The sequence below is a fragment of the Callospermophilus lateralis genome, unplaced genomic scaffold (genome assembly GCF_048772815.1).
Source record: "Callospermophilus lateralis isolate mCalLat2 unplaced genomic scaffold, mCalLat2.hap1 Scaffold_86, whole genome shotgun sequence".
Lineage (NCBI taxonomy): Eukaryota > Metazoa > Chordata > Mammalia > Rodentia > Sciuridae > Callospermophilus > Callospermophilus lateralis.
In genome coordinates, this window is record NW_027516693.1 from 546,498 (window position 1) to 564,147 (window position 17,650).

A 17,650-nucleotide genomic window follows, 5' to 3' on the forward strand; every position below is an offset into this window, starting at 1 on the left:
TATTTGAGGTTAATTAATTCTTTTTGCCAGTATATTTTTCATCTCAACTAATAGATTTTATTTTTCAGTTAATGCATTATTCTGTTCCAGAATTTATTTTTAGTTCTTGGTTTTGTTTTATTTTGCCCTTTTCATATTTTTACTGAATTCTCCTTATCTTCATTCATTGTGGCCATCTTTTCTAATAAATTCCTTAACAGATTTATCCTGATTACTTTAAGTCCTTTTCACTAACTTCAACATTTAGTTTGTCTCTTTGTTTTAGTTGACAGATTTTTTTTTTATTTATTCTGAGTCACATTTTCCTGTTTGTTACTCTTTATTTCATACTGGAAATAGGAATATTTTAGACAGACTGAATGTTACTTTCCTCCAAAATCTTTTGTGTTTTCTTTCAGCTGGGCATTAATTTGCTCACATAGTACTTTGAAGGCTTGGCTTTAGACTGTGTTAGGGCATTTTCATTCTATTTTGGTTTGTTCTTGGTTGTAGAGACAATCCTTTAATCTAAAGAGAAAGTTTTTATTCCTAAAATATGGCTCTTCTGCCATTTCAGTGGAAAGATGGAGAGTTTACAAAGTGTTTTGAATTCATTGGGCTTAAACTACAAATTCTTATTTCCCTTAGAGTGGGGTGCTGAAATCTGTTGAACTCTTTCAGGCTGTCAGCTGCTTTCAGTCTCTTCAGCACAACAGCTTGAGTCAGGTGAGAATTGTGGATCTGATATGCAGCTTTTGGATTCATCTATTTCACAGTCCTACCCTCCAACCTATTTTCCAAGTGCTCTAACAGCCAGAATATTCAACCTCTGATTCCTCAATATAGGATTATTGAAGCTGTACCTTTCAGCTTGAGTCTATGTTTCATTGTAGACCTGCTTACCCTCATTGCTTATTGGGCAGAGTAGGAAATCCAAACTATCAAATATTCATAAATCTCATCCATCAAGGGTATCACCTCCTTTAATTTCTGCTTCCTTAAAGTCTCTCTCAAATACTCTCATTCTACCCCATCCCCAGAGTTAATTTTCACCATTAGCCTAATATAAGTGAATCTACCATAATCAGAAGCTGAAAACATCTGTATAGTTCATTTTTAAGCAATCCTTTAAGAAAACCTAGTATCTAATAATAGCATTTAAAACTACAGAGGCACAAAATTTATGTATTCTTTAAAATTTACTCTTGAGTCTGTATTTGAGGTGCTCTGCCCACCAGTTGCCATCTTATCATGGTTTTACATTACATTCACCTTCTGCCAATATTAAATGGAGATATTTTTATTGTTGCATTATTCTAACTTTGTCCTTCCTACCTAGTTCCGAATATCTTTACTATCATTCCACACTGTCAAAAGAACTTTAATTTTTATTATTTTTTGTTTTGTTTTGTTTTTTTTTTTTTTTTTTTGGTTGTGACTCTAGGATATAGTACCTAGAGTGGGAAATTCCCATGGTTCAGGGGAATCCTGCACTCTCATCAGATGACTCCCAGTGATCAGTTGAGTAGTTGTTGGGTGGATTAGTGTCCATTCCTTCCCAGGTTCAAGAACTGAGCTTTGTTTATACCTTCTGAAATCATCTCAATACCAGTTGGCTTTAGCTGTGCCTATTAAGCCAAAAATAGGTACACTGATTTGGATTTCTAGGTTACCTGAGAGATACAGGTAATTTGTAGTGGCAACTGCTATAGACTGAAGGATTGTGCCCCTCCCCCCAAATTCACAGGTTGAGGCCTAATTCACAATAGGACGATATTTGGAAGTAGGGCCTTTTTGGGGTCCTGAGTTGTCATGAATGAATCTAGTGTTCTTATATGAAGACACATGAGAGAATTTCCTTCTCCCGTTTTTCCTGTTTGCCATGTGAGAATACAAGGAGAAGCTGGCCATCTAAAAACAAGAGGAATACCTTCACCTGACAGTATATCTTTCTTGATCCTGGACATTACGCCTTCAGAATTATGAGAAATACGTTTGTTTTTTAAGCCACCTGGTCTCCAATATTCCATTATAACTGCATGAAAGAAGACAAATTGGTACTGAGAAATGGGATGATCCTGTGACAAATACCTAAGAATTTGGAAATGACTTTGAAACTAGGTAATGGGGTGGAGGCTAGAAAAGTTTTATGACAACATACTAGAAAAATCCAATATTTGTACAAAAGGATTTTTAAAACTGATTTTGGTGAAGTTTCAAAAAGAAAAAAATTGCTACAGAGAAAGCTCCTATTTCCTTGTTGCATACATAAATAATCATGTACAGAATGCTGGTAGAAATATAGACTATAAAGCTATTCTGATGAGGTCTCAGACAAATGAGAACTATGTTATTGGTCAGTGGCAAAAAGAAAATCCTTATTATTAAGTGGCAAGTAACTTACATGAATTGTTTCTATTTTATTTAATTGCGGAAGGTAGATTGTGCAAGTTATTATTATTTCTTTTCCTGAATGGATTTCAAAGTAAATTATTGAAGGTTCCTTATGACTGTTTACAGGAACATGTGAATGGAAAGAAATGAATTGAAGTTGGAATTGTTAGGCAAATGTAACTGGAACTTAAAAGATTTGGAAAATTATCAGCCTGCCCATAATGTAAACAATAAGACAGCATGATCGGAAGAGGATGCCAAAGATGTGGCAGAGAGACCATTGGGTAAGGAAATTGGTATGGGTATGAACAACAGATTTAATCAGCTTCTCACCAGAAGCCAGGAATAGAGATGGAATTGTACCAATGGAAAGATTGTCATTAGGGCCTAATGTGGGATAGAATAGAGGAAGGCTGAGAATATGTTCTGTTGTTCAAGAAAAAGGAAAGGAAAAACCCAAAAGGCAATTCAGAGATCATCAGGGCCATAATTTAGGTCACAGTAGGACAAATGGCCTTAAAAGAAGCTACGTGGAGATATGAGGGCATGACCCTTGCCTAGCAGAAACCTAAGACATGGATAGGGCTATCACAGAGAGCTACCATGTAGGCAGAATTTTCTGAGCCATAATGGTGGCATTGCCATTCTATTGAGTCCCCAGAAGTTTTAACATGAAGCCAAAGAGGATTATTCTCAAGACTTTGGACCTCACAGAGCTTACTATGTTTTTTACTTGATTGGGATGTCACCTCCTGCTCCTTTCCTATTTCTCCCTTTGTGAATGGGAATGTCTATTATATATTTTGGAGACATATAACTTTTGTTTCACAAGTTGACAGCTAGGAATTTGCCTCAGGAAAAATACCCAATTTTATCTGCATCTGATTTGGATAATATCTAGATGAGATGCTGGACTTTAGAGTTGATACTGGAACAAGATAAAATTTGTGGGGCTATTAGAATGGAACAAATGTACTTCACATGCAAAAAGGACATCAATTTTCAGGACCCATGGGTGGAATGTTATTCCCCCCAATTCATGTGCTGAAGCCTAATCTTCAGTGTGATGGTATCAGAAAATGAGGCCTTGGGGGGTAATTAAGTCATCAGGATGGGGTCCCCATGACTGGGTTTTATAACTATAAGAAGAGAGTTTACTTTATCACTCTGTTCTTGGTTGTTATGAGAAAACAGTCATCTGTAAGCAAACAAGAGTGCCCTCACCAGAGACTGGGTTTACCAGTAGCTTGTTCTTGGAATTCTCATCTTTCATAACATTGAAATAAAAACATTTTTTACTTAAACTACCTGTTTATGGTACTTGGTATTGCAGACCAAACCAACTAAGAAAATAAGCTACTTGACAGAAAATTTTGCTATTTTTCTACCACAAGCATTGTCCATTGTCACATACACTATTTTTAGCTCCAGATCAATATTATCCAAAATATTCACTGTAGAGAGATGTTTCATGATATATTTTGCAAAAAATGGGGGCATTAAGGCATTGTAGCACATCACCCCAGTAGGTATTTGACTTAGATTCTAATAAAAAGCACACAGTCCTGATGACTGTTAAATGATGGTTATTTATATTTTTGGAGGCTGAAGCCTGATATCAGGGTGTATTATCAGATTCTGGTGAGCTTGGTCTGTTTTGGTGAGGGCCATCTTCTGAGTTTTCTAACAGAGTTTTCTGATTTCCAATAATAAGGGCACCAATCCCATTTGTGAAGGCTCTACCCTCATGATCTAATTTACCAGAAAAGGGCTTTACTTCCTAATAACACCATATATGCGGTTAGAATTTCATATATGAGCTTGGATAGTAGTAGAAGACACACATTGCCTTCCAGCATTATTGGTAAATTTAAAACACTTTAATGCCAGATAATTGTGTTAGTCTTTATTTTATACCATAGGAACACTTAATGTTCAAGAGCTTGCTATCATTCTCTTGCTTCATTTGTCTATTCATCTTTGTATTTGAAGAAACAGTATGATTAGAAAACTCCACCTTCCTTTGAACTGCAGTTTCTACTCTTTTAAAAAATGCTGCTTTAAATTGCCTGCAACAATTTTATGTGTGGTCTTTAAATATTTGCTGATATCAGTATGCGTGTGTTCTGTCTATTAATTTGAGATAATTATACTAAAACTATGTATGTGCTAATATGTCGTTTTCCTCCTGTTATAGCACCTTACTTAGTCTGTTCAGAATGCTATAGCAAATTATCATAGGTTGGGTGGCTCATAAAAACAGAAGTTTATTTTTAATAATTCTAAAGACCTGGAAACTTCAAATTTAAGGCAGAGGAAGATTTGGTGACTGGAGAGGGTGTGTTCCTCATGCATAGATTGCTCTTTATTTTACTGTGCCCTCACATTGTGGAAAGGCCAAGAGTGTTTGAGGAGTGTTTTTTTTTAAGGGGACTGATTCCATTCATGGTGGTGTGTATGGTGGCAGAGGGGTGGGGGAGTCAATCCTTATGACCTAATTACCTCCTAAAGGTTCCATCTCCAAAAATCACGACATTGGTCATTGCATTTCAACATATTATTTTGGGGGACTGAAGTACCTGATGTTTGTTGAACATATATTCAGTATTTAAGTCAAGTAAAATGAAGTGATCATTAGTATCAGCTCTAAAATGTGCTTAGTTTATATATCTTATAACTGAAAAGTTTTCTCAGGGACTGTTCTTTTTTCAGTGACAAAATTTTCCCTGGTTCTTTTTGTTGGTTTTCTTTCATAGCATGCTTCTTTTAATCTTTTGAATTTTGCTTTCCTGAAGAAAAATGACAACATGATTGGCAGAAATTGATGAGAGCCCTTTTTCAAATCAAACTAATCTTTCTGTTTTTCTTTGTTTGAACTGTGACTGCTTCAGATTTAAAAGATGTCTTTATCATAGAATTCATTTTATAAATGAATTGGAAAGCTTTCATTTGATTATGTTACAACTACTCTCTATGACATCTGACCTTAGTTTGAAGGGTTTTTGTCACAGCTGCCTATCTTTGACCACATTTTCAGTTCAGCAGGTTTTTATCTGATTGTTTAGTGTTAAATTATTTTTTCTAAATATCTGCAGTATCATGTTTGTGGACATCCTCACTGTAGAATTTTTTGTTATTAAATCACCGTTATTCTCAATAATATTGTATTATTCATGCTAAAATATGCCATCGATAATGTTTCTCTTTCAAAATGTGCAATACATTTTCCTGTTTCAGTGGGTTTTATTTACAAGGAGAAATAAATTTGCACATATTTCAGCAAGAAAGAAAGCTGTTTTTAAGTAGAAACTTCACTTTGTTTAGTTTTTAACTTCATTAGTCAGAAGGATAGTATGAATTTCTGTCAGATTTTCCTTGGTTGCAATTATAATTCTCATTTCTGCTTTTAGATTTCATTTGTAATGACTATCTTGATTTAATTTTATTCTGACAAACTATTAAAGAAATTATATTAACACATTTGTAATTCCTAATTTTAGTTGTAAATTACCACTTATACAAGTGATAATTTGTTTTTAAAAACTAATTTTTTAACATACCTTATCATTTTATTAACCATGACTTTGAAATAGTCAAATACAGACTTTTAGAATAATCAGAAAAAATGTATCAGGAAAAATAATAAGCTCTGATAGATTTGTATTTTATTAAATAAAAGACATTGAGTAGCTATATTTTTTTCTATATATGACTATGCTGTAGTCAGTCATGTGTAAGTAGATTTAGAAATATTTGTAAAAATTCATGTTCTTCATGTGATTTTTAACAGTAACACAAAATAATCACATACTTCAGATGTCCCTTTTGTAAAGGATTGTAAATCTTAAATATTAAAATATAGGTCAGTAAAAAGTCCTTCAACTATGATAGCTTTAAATTGTTATCTTTCTTTGTAGCTTTGTAAAATTTAAACTGTTATTACTTGTTTTTATTATTCTAGCCCCCCAAAGAAATGAGGGAGTGATATCATTTACAATTTGTGTGCACTGCATTCATAATATAAGGATTCAAATAGTGTTATTTCTTCAATGTTTACTCAAGCCTTGTGCAAGTAGTAATGATCCAACAACACTGAGAGCATTTAGATTAATGGTTACTATTTCGGCAAACTCTCTTCCTTAAATATGTATTATCATGTTATTTTTAAATAAAGCTAAAGATGGTACTCATATGAATAGCATTTTTGTATATTTTAGTAAAAATATTGTGAATATATTGAATCATCAATTGTTTACCTACTTGTCACATCAATATTGGAGAAAAATAAAAACATTTTTATGTTATAAATAATTTTAATATTTACTTGAAGAAATTATTGATCATATACGATTCTATGATACCTTTTATTAATCAAGGTCAAAATATAATTAGATATATTTTAATTTGGGATTAGCACACACACACACATATATGAGCTTTATATGTGTATATATATTAAAATAATCTATGTAGTACACATGGGAATACTTCTTATTAGACAATTCATCTCATATTTTTGTTTAAGAGCATATAATATTTAATAAGTCCAGATTTTAAAGAGAGCCTAAAAAAGTCAAAGATTATCCTTAATCATCATATTTCATTTTGTATTAAAATACCATCCTAAATAGTTCAGCTTTCCCTAGAAACTGTATATATGTATGTGTAGTTATAAGGATGCCTTTATTTAATTCACACATGCATATTTTCAAATATATCCTAATTTGAATTAATATAATGTAATTTTCTTTATTTTGAGGATATTGTTAATTTGACATGGGAGGACTCATTAGTGAAAATGAATATTTAATGTCATACCATATAGCACCTTCACCATGCAAAATTGATAAAACAGTATGGAAAAAACCTCCTAAGGAAAATTTGATATAGCTTTCCTATGAAAGGGGGGAAAATTCAAGAAGGCACTGAAGAGACCGCCTCACCAGACCCCGATGTTACTTCTCCTCTGGATGTACATGCTGCAGCTCCATAGGAGCCAGGTTGAAAAAGTTTCGAGGAAAACAGAATATACATGTATAGCATATATTTTTAAGTAGAAAGATTCATTTTCTATGCCAGTTTGTCGTTTTTAGGCCCCAGATTTGAGTACATTAAAAAGTCCACATTTTAACTTGAACTTAACCTTTAAGGTTTTTGGGTTTTTTTAAATATCAGTAAAAACTTTTGGCTTCTCAAAAATATGTATTAAATGTAATTATTTTAAAGCATGCAAAGTTAGCTAATCAAAAACATAAGGTGTTTGTTTTATGCAAACTTTTAGAAAAGAATGTTAAGCTGTTAAGAATTCATTATGAGAGCATGATGTTCAATTATAAATTATAAAATCTTTCTCAAAAATTTCAAGTTCTTGTATATTATTTAAATGACAGTAGGTAATTTCCATAGTTCTCTTTTCTGTATACTTCAGATTCAAGGAAATTTATAGTAATGTTTTTTGATTTTTAAGTGAAATTTTAGAAGTAATAAATATTCACATGTTGATCATTTGATAAGCTTGGATAGACTCTGGAGATAAAGTCAGGGATTTAGCAAAATGAGTTTGAAAGTATTTTATTTTCTCTTAAGACTAATCTCAAGACCTGAATTCAGATTTTTTTATACTTTTGAAAATAGAGCGAATCACCAAAACATTGAAGTCTGTTAAATAAAAAGGAATGATAGCCATTCTATGAATAGTGGGTGCATACAATAATTACAAGTATAAATAATGTATTTATGATGCACAGTTAGGATATTTTAAAGATGTAATTGCCTAGAAATAAATTTATAAACATGAAAAAGGCAAAAAATTTTGACAACAGAGACATGAATTCACAACTAATGAATGCAGTTAATTTTTAAATAAAGGTCTAAGAAAGACAATAGGAAATACCCTGATATTTTTATTCTGAAACAACAAGTACACACAAAAATGGGAGTTATCTTTGCATGTGTGTAAAAACTATGTTAAAATGCTATTATCTATAGATCTACTTAATGAAAATGTGGTACTTCTAAAGTTTAGGACACTTTTAATAGAAAAATTTTACAATGATCAATATACTTGATTAATAGCTTTATCACATTTACATTGTATTATAAATATTGTTTTAAGGGGATTCATGTTGTTATTCTATTCTCCCTAGCATTAAATTATAAATCCTTTGAGAGTCATAATCATATCTCAAAATATGATTATATTTTTATCTCCCATAAGCCCTAATAAGCTGATTTTAAGTGTTAATAATTTATAATGTTTGTTGAAGAACTAAATATTCAAAGTCAAGCCTTAAAAATAAATACTTGCTTTATTGACTTGTTTGAAAATAGGCCACCATTTCAAACCTGTTTGTGTTTATTAATTCAAGGACTTTTGAAAGTCCATCTGCCTTAAATCTAAAGCAATGTTGGTAAATGTGGCTGCTCTAGTAGTTTAAGCACTGCTGGTGTAGACAGACCTAGAATGGTGATCCAAATCATATTTTAAAATTCTGATAACAATATCTTGTATTTAGTACACACTCAGTGAGACTGACTTGTCCATTTATCAGATGTATTTAAACATAAAATAAATAATAATAATAAATAATAATGTAAAATTCTTTTCATCATAAAGTAACAAACATAACTACTCTAAATTCTGTAAGTGTGGTATGGATTACTAAAATTTAATAGAAATAAAACAGTAATTGTTAGAGGCGAAATGAAACAATGAGCACAATTTTGTAATAGGTTTATAGCTTCACCTGTTTACTCCATAAATAATTTGAAATGGTACATTAAACATATTTTTTTCAATTAAGAATAATGGGTCATAAATAGGTCAGCTTCAAGGATAGTGACTTGAAAATAAGCAATAGTGACCCAAACACATGCTTCCAATAAATATAGCAAATCTGCAGGCAGGCTTTAAGAAAGATTTTATTGTCTCAGAGACAGTTTGGTGGCTAAAAGATAATTTGGTTCACCTGTTCATTTGGTCTTATAATAGTGACTATATCTACTTATATGTGTGTGTTTGTGTGTATGTGTACATATATCTTGTGCTTCTGTTTATCCACATGTGGGTCTGTGTGTATATATATATATATATATATATATATATATATATGTATATGCATATATATACATAATGTATATGTACACAGAATGGTATTAAAATATAAATGAAAGACAGATTAGGAGCCTACATTTTGCTGGAGAAGAAAATGTAAAATTTCTAATGAAATGAAGTTGAAGGTGATAACAATAAAATCAAACTTAAGATTTCGGACTCATTATTGAAATATAAGGGACATGAATTATGTAGTTCCTGGTATGTATTCTTGATATCAATAGTGCTCTGTATCATCAATTGTGTTACAACCTGTATGCATTATGTTACTATACATATCCCCCTCCAACCACTATACATTTCTTTACAAAATTCCTTAAGAAATCGTCTATATATTGTCTCCATGAGTGAACCATCTATATTTACCATCTTCTTTCACAAAACCATATTACTTGACTTTTTCCTGCACCAAAATAATGCAGGATCATCTATAACACTCACATGGTCAAATTCAAAAGTCTAATTTATCCTTCCTCTTATTTGATTCATGGGTAGCCTTTTTCATACATATTGACTACTTTTACTTTAAAATAGCCCTGTCCCATGGCTTCCCTGACATTATTTTGTTTTTCCTTCTACCTTTTCCATTTCCTTGACTTTTTTCTCCTCCAGGAATAAAAACTTCAACCCTTATATTGTCATATATCCTCCACATGACTTTATTCATTCTCAAGGATTTAAACATGTTACTTGAAAGCTGGATGTATATTTCCAGGGTTGCCTTCTCTGAATTCCTTAACTGAATGTCTTTATCCAGTATATACAAAACTGACCCATCTCAACAGTTTTTTCCTCAGTCTTCATGGTTTCACAAAAGAGAAATTCTAGAATCCCCTTCCTCAATAAAAAAATATTGGAGGTATATTGAGATAATTTTACAAAGACTGTACAATCAATCAAGAAAACACATTTTTGTGACATTGCTTTAAAATTAATCCAGAATTAGATTACCTTTAACCCCATTATTGCAATCCATAGTCAAAGTACCATCATCTTTACCCTGTGTTGATGAAATTATTCTCGTGTTTTTTTTCTTATTTCATATCTACTTTCCCATCCAGTAGTCCTGTATATGACAGTGCTGCCCAATATGGATGTCAGAGCCAACAGGTTCCCTAAAATGAAGTACTTTTCACTCATGCTTGTAGTGTCTAAATTGTGCAGCCAGGGAAATATTACTATCAGCTAATTTATATTTGACTCAGGTTAATGAAGATTTTCTTAAGTTATGTCTTGGAGATTTAATAGGTTCCAAGCTTACTCAAATAAATAGCATATGTTACTAGTTCTATGAAATAAAAATAGATGAGTTTGACTTTGCTCATGTTCATTTAACTATGTCAACTTATTTTATACTTATTTTCCTAGTCCATAAACTAACTAAAATATTGCTTACCTTTATGGGTTTTTTTTTAGGAGTTAAGTGAAATGATAAATTTAAAATATTTGGCATAGCACATAAATGTCATTCTAGATTTATAGCTATCATTAAATGATAAAATATGTATGCAATTGTCAATAAAATTAGAAGATTAAAACCACAGAAAAGTGAAAGAGAACAGATATATGACAAATAAAATCATTTTAGTTTTGGTATTTAGAAAATATTATGAGTCTTCAAAGTGTATGTAGAAAAGAGAAAATGTGGCAAATCTATACTAAATAGCATGTTCTCAGTAAAAAAAATCTTCAGGTTTTCTCCCTTTTTAAAAGAAGAGACTGTATTTTTAGAGCAGTTATATATTCACAGAAGTCTGGAGCAGAAGGTGCAGAGATTATCAATAAACCCTTAACCTCACACTTGCATAGCTTTCCCCAGGGCTTCAAAATTTCCCACCAGTGTGGCACATTTGTAGTGATCAATGTATCTGTATTGACATATCATTATCACTCACAATCCATAGTTTATGTAGAGTTCACTACATTAAATGGATTTGGATCATTATATCTTCTAAATAATGAAATTCTGTTTAGGGGAATAGTCTTAAAACCTTCAATGACTTGTCAGTATCCCAAGTTATGGTGACTAGCAGATATTAAAGGTTCATGGAAACTTGGTATTTGCTTATTTTTTTATGTCCCTTCTTTCCCCATTGGCTTTATGTTTCAACCACAACAACTATTGTTACATCCTGTGTGATAATTTCTCATGTGCTTATTTATACCTAGTACTGATTCTCTTAGTTTCTAGTTCTTACTTTGCTCAAAACTATTCCTGCCTTAGTTCGAATACTGATTCTATGCCCTAATCTATAAAGCCTATGACTGCTTAGGCAGAGATAATCACTGATGTTCCCATGGTACCCTGTGTGCAACGCTAGGGTAACCTTTGTTGCCCTTGCTGTTCTGAGGTGCACTGAGTTGTGGCTGACTCCTTCATGAGGTTGTAACTCTGTGAAATCAAAGACTGTGTCATTTTCTCAGTTGTGATATATTAGTTCATGGAAAAATGACTGTGGTAATTGGATGTTCAAAATTAAAACAACTGAACAATGGAAGTTGAAGAGAAAAAAATCATCATTATTCATGAATAGTAATCTAAGATTTCCTTACTCTTTAATCACTAATTATTTCTCAACTCTTTAACCTTATGATCTGTAAAGTCATTTTTTATTATTACTGTTTTAGTTTATATGTCCAAGTTCAACTTTATCTACTTTTTATTACTTTACAAGTAGTCTGTATTGCTGCCTAGACATTGTAACTGTCATTCTCCATGTTGACAATTGTCTACTGATGTCTAATATGTCTAATTACTTCTTCATTATTAAACACTGAAATAATTTCTGTTAGAATTAGTGATTTAAGAGAGGTGGTACTGGCTAGATATAATTTTCTTATAATTTAGCCCAGCTTTATTTTTCATTCTTTTACTGTTCTTGTTTATGAAGTCTATTTTAGTGAGAATGTTTTGGTTTTCTTTTTACTTAATGAAGAACTGATATTCAATGTTGGCAGTATTGTTATGATTGTGGGAAAAAAAGTCCGTTACTTATTCCTTAATTAATTCACTGTTTCAAATTTCTCTCTTTTTTTAAAGATCAAATTCTTTTACCTTTATTTTGTTTATTATGTTTATGTGGTGCTGAGGATCCAACCTAGTGCCTCACACATCCAAGGCAAGTGCTCTAACACTGAGCTACAACCCCAGTCCCTCAAATCTCTTTTATCAGAATAAATAATTAAGAAATTCTCTGGCAGAAGGCTAGTCCCCCTCTCCCTGCCCCAGCATGGTCAATATTGCTCTTATATGCTCTTATAACTAAATGACACAAGTCCAGTAACTTCTATTTGTCTACCCAGTACTTTTTTTTTTTCTTTTGGTGTGCTGCGGGGTTGATCACAGAGGCACTTAACTGCTGAGCACCATCCCTAGTCCTGTTTGTTTATTTTTTTATACAGAGTTTCTCTTAGCTGCTAAGTTGCTAGGGTTGGCTTTTAACTTGTGATCTTCCTGCTCAGCTTCCTGAGCCAGTAGGATTACAGACATGCACCACTGTGCCTGACTACCCAGAATTACTTTTTAATCTCTCATTTGATTCAGTTCTCTTTTCTTGCATACCTTATCTCATATTTGGGACACAAAAAAATTAAAATACACCTTTGAAATTTTATTATCTTTTATTCTAATGAGTGGCAAATCTATACTAAATTAGCATGAATTTTTGGTAAATGTATTGTATATACAAAATGCTTCTAATTAACTACTCTGTTACTAATGCCTGTTGGTAAAAATGCACATACTTTTTTGCTGAAGAGGATTTAGGTATTTGAGAGACAATCCCTGATGTTAAGATGTTTATGATAAAATATCACTTGGGGTGGTGATGAAAGTAGCACTGTCTTTAGGAAGGAAGGTAGAAAGGAGACATAGAGGACTGATAAAGTCAAAGAGGGTTGAGATGGTTTTTCAGCAGTCTAGAAAACTGCAATGTACTTGGAACAGAGAGAGAAAGAGAAACTATATAGCCAGAGTTCTTGGAAAATGTAATCCTTTATTATCATCAAGACTGGCAATTTTTTCTCTTGTTTTATTGTGTACCAGGAAGAGACTCTCATCATTAAGTATATCCCACTGCACTCTCCAACCAAGAGGGTGATACTTCTGAATGGTCTGATAAGCACGACTCAGTGCAGTGCTTGACAAAGACCATGTAGATTTTCTAAATTTATATATTATCCAATGTCATAGGAAATATTTGAATACAGGACATATTATTCCATAGCCTGTTTTTCCACTGTACTATATGCTGATAGGTTTCCCATGCTGCTTGGTATACTAATCAAATGTCCTTTTTCTTTTTTAATTTTAAGTGAGATTACATTTGGAAATACAGCTTAGCTTCTGTGTCAGAAAAATGAAGATGGTAATATTTATATATCCAATGATTAAATTACTGTCAATTGAAAAGTTGTATTTGGAGATTCATTTAGTATTTATGGTATTGAAAATTCCAAGTCATTTATCTGAATTACATTAACTTCTAATTTAAAAACTCATCATCCATGTTTTAATCTCTTTTTTCTTCCAGTGAGTTAGGCTTTTACAATTGCTTTAAAAGTTATGTAGAGGACCAGGGATGTAAAACTCTGGTAGAACAGTGCCTTGGGGGTGCAAGACCCTGGATTCAACCCCCAGTACCACCAAAAAATAAAAACATAATCAAATAATAATGAGATGGATAATACATGCTAGCATACTCAATAATATCAAAATCAGTGGAGTCAAATGTTCAGATTTCCACCTTCTGCCTCCATTTTTTGAAGGAAAAAGTTGGCATTTATTTTTCTTGGCCATTTTAGAAATAAAAAATAGAGTTATTATACATATTTTTCTGCCATTAAATCTTAATATCTACCTTTCCAGATCTCTTTTTCTTAATAAAATGTACCCAATATACACATTTTTTTCTGCAGATGTCTTTTATCTCACCTGACAATATATCACAGACTACCTTCTATATCAGAATGTGCTAATTTATCTCACACTTGACAGTTCCTCTTTTTCTCTTGTACACCATATCCAAACCATTAACAAATCATGTCGGGATGACCTTAAAATCTATCTGGAATCATTACTCTTGCTGCAGCTCTCCTAATTCAGACTCTGTCTCCCTCCACCTGCACCATTTCAATAGCATCTTAACTGGTGTCCCCTCCTCACTTCCTTCCTTCAGCCAATTATCTAGATAGCAACCAGAGTGACCCACTTAAAATGTAAGCCAGATCTTGTCATTCTTCATGACAAAACCCTATAGTGGTTTGAAATCTTACTGTAAGTGAAAGCCACAATCCTCCTGACAGCACGCCAGAGTCTTTGTGATCTTACTCCCCAAGGCTCTCTGAACTCATTTCTTACCATGCCCAGCCTTGCAAGCTGATCTCTAGTGCACTGGCCCCTTGCTGTTTCTCAAATAAACTGTGTTTGCTCTTCACTTGTGCCCTTTGATCTTACCTTTTCCTCTTCCTTTTGAGTTCTTTGAGATCTCTTGTTAGCTTGCACTGGAGTCAGGTTTCAAATATCACCACATCAGAGAAGTGCTTCCCATTACCTCATATAAAAGAACACCTCCATCATTCACTCACCCCTATCTTACCTCATTTTATTTTTCTCTCTAGCACTTTACTACTGGTAATTTTTTTAAAATTTTTTTCTAAACAGACTATCTACACTGGCTGAGGCTGTGGCTCAGTGGTAATGCACTTACCTGGCATGTGTGAGGCACTGGGTTTGATTCTCAGCACCACATATAAATAAAAAAGGTCTATCAACAAATATATTTGTGTGTGTGTGTGCCTATATATATATATATATATATATATATATATATATATATATTTAAACTATCTACAAATAAATTTTCATGGAAGCAGAGAATTTGTCTTAGATTTTAACTGATATGTACCCAACATAAAAATCGATAAAAGCAGGTTTTTATTAAATACTTTTTGAATGTGTTATTAAATGTTTTGAAGGATTAGTGAGCTATATTAATATTGATAGTATAGTCATAAATGTAGGAAAACTGTAATTTATCTATTTACCTATTCTATATATTCCATTTGTCCTAATTTTTCACAAGAAGAAATACTGAGTGTACATTATTGTGGTTTATTTCATAGAATATATTTTTAATAATGTAAATACTATATCAAAGAATATCAAAATTATAAATCTGGTGAGTGCTGACAGGGTTCCCTCCAAAAAAAAGTGGACCATATGTGTCTTTACAGTTAGAGTTTTTATATCCTTGGGCTTTTTATATTGCTTATATTTATTCATAATTCTATGTATTTTAATATCAATATTATATATGAATATTATCGATATTTATTCATAATGTTTATGGTTTTTCATTGCCTATGCAGGGAATATTTATTGTATTTGGTAAAGTGTATTTTCAAAGAAAGCAGAAGGAAAACAATTTTTGATACATGAAGAGTTTTCACAAAAATTGTGCAAGTTATGTTTGTTTATATTCAGTTGTACCAATACTCCTAGTGTTTTCTTAATTCATTTTTGGAAAATTTCAAATTTAATTGTGAAAAGGAAAATGTGACTTTTAAAACAATCATTGTGCTTTTACATGCAGAGAAGCAGGCAGAACTTTGAAAGTAGGGGTCTGTACAATTTTAATTGAAAAAATATTTTCACTTCACAGATGGAATTCAATGATTTAAAAATATATAATGAACAAAAACTCAGTTTTTTATCCATGTCAGTAAGTCCAATATTTCCCACCTTTTTATACATTATGCTAATTACTTTTCAGATGAATGCATTTTAATTAAAAAACAGTTGTCAGGGCTGGAGCTATAGTTCAGTGGCAGAGCACTTGCCTAGCATGTGTGAGGCACTGGGTTTGATCCTTATCACCACATAAAAATAATAAATAAAAACAAAGGCATTCAGTCCATCAACAACTACAAAAATTAAAAAAAAAGTTGTCAGTTGAAAAGCAATCCTCACAAGTAGGAGCAGTACAAACTGTGGTTTGTGTGATATGAAAAATGCTTTGAAGAAATCAGTAGAGGAATCATTTGCTGGTAGCTCTAGGGAATAAAAATGTTAAAAACATATCCTTTTTCATAGTTATGTGAATCATATTTCAGTGGGAATGGAGTAAACATGCCCTCTTCATTCCTGAGCAAATATATCAGCAGGTCAGTGTCAGAGGTTGTTAAACTGAAAAGTGTTCTATAGCGTAAAAAGAACATGAAAAGAAAATTTAAAACATTATTCAGTAAGTATGAATCTCTACACAAGTATCTTCTAAACTTTCTTAAGTAACAATCCATGTACATAGAGAAGCAGCTAAGAGATTGGTAATTAGCAGAAAATCCTCCTTTTCACATTCTCCCCTCTTTTAGAAGCTTATTAAGAAATTGCTCTAGTAAAGGGCACACAGGTGATAATAAATACTCCTAATGAATGAATTAGAAAGTGTAACTGTGCCCAGACAGCTATGGCCCATCGATCTACTAAACAATGGTGAACAGATTGATTCGAAATGGAAACAAATAATGCACTTACCTCAGAGCTCACTACCATCATATTTTCCAGGTTCTGTAATGAAAACCAATAGACTCACATGGAATTTTCCTTGTTTCTAATTGAGTATAGTAACATTTGAATGAAACTAAAATATATATGTAAACAGCAAGTTACGGAGTTTAGAATTAAATTAGAAAACACAGTTTATATGCATTGATATGGTAGAAGAATTGTCCTTTTTATCAGAAAGGCATTAAAATAAAATTTAATTGAAAGTGAAAAAAAAATGTTCAGATATACAAACCACAACACAGGAGTGGGAAATTAAAGGTACAGAAAATCTGAACCACAGTGATAAGAAAAATATAATTTTGATGAAATAAATAACTTTTGGAGTTAGCAAAATTATGCTGAACAGAGCAGGAATAATATGCCGAGTATTTGGAAACAAAAATAAGTGAATGTTAAAAAGGAGTCATTGAAGGGAATTTGAATAACAGTAATGCAGTGACAATGGTGGATCAGAACACAAGATCCAAAAGGGAGGGAATCTAAGAGGTTGGGGAATATTTGAGTAATAAATAAAGGGAAAAATATCATTGAATATGCTAGATAGCTAAAGACATTAACATATTGGACACAGACGCTTTCAATTTTGAATATTAAAA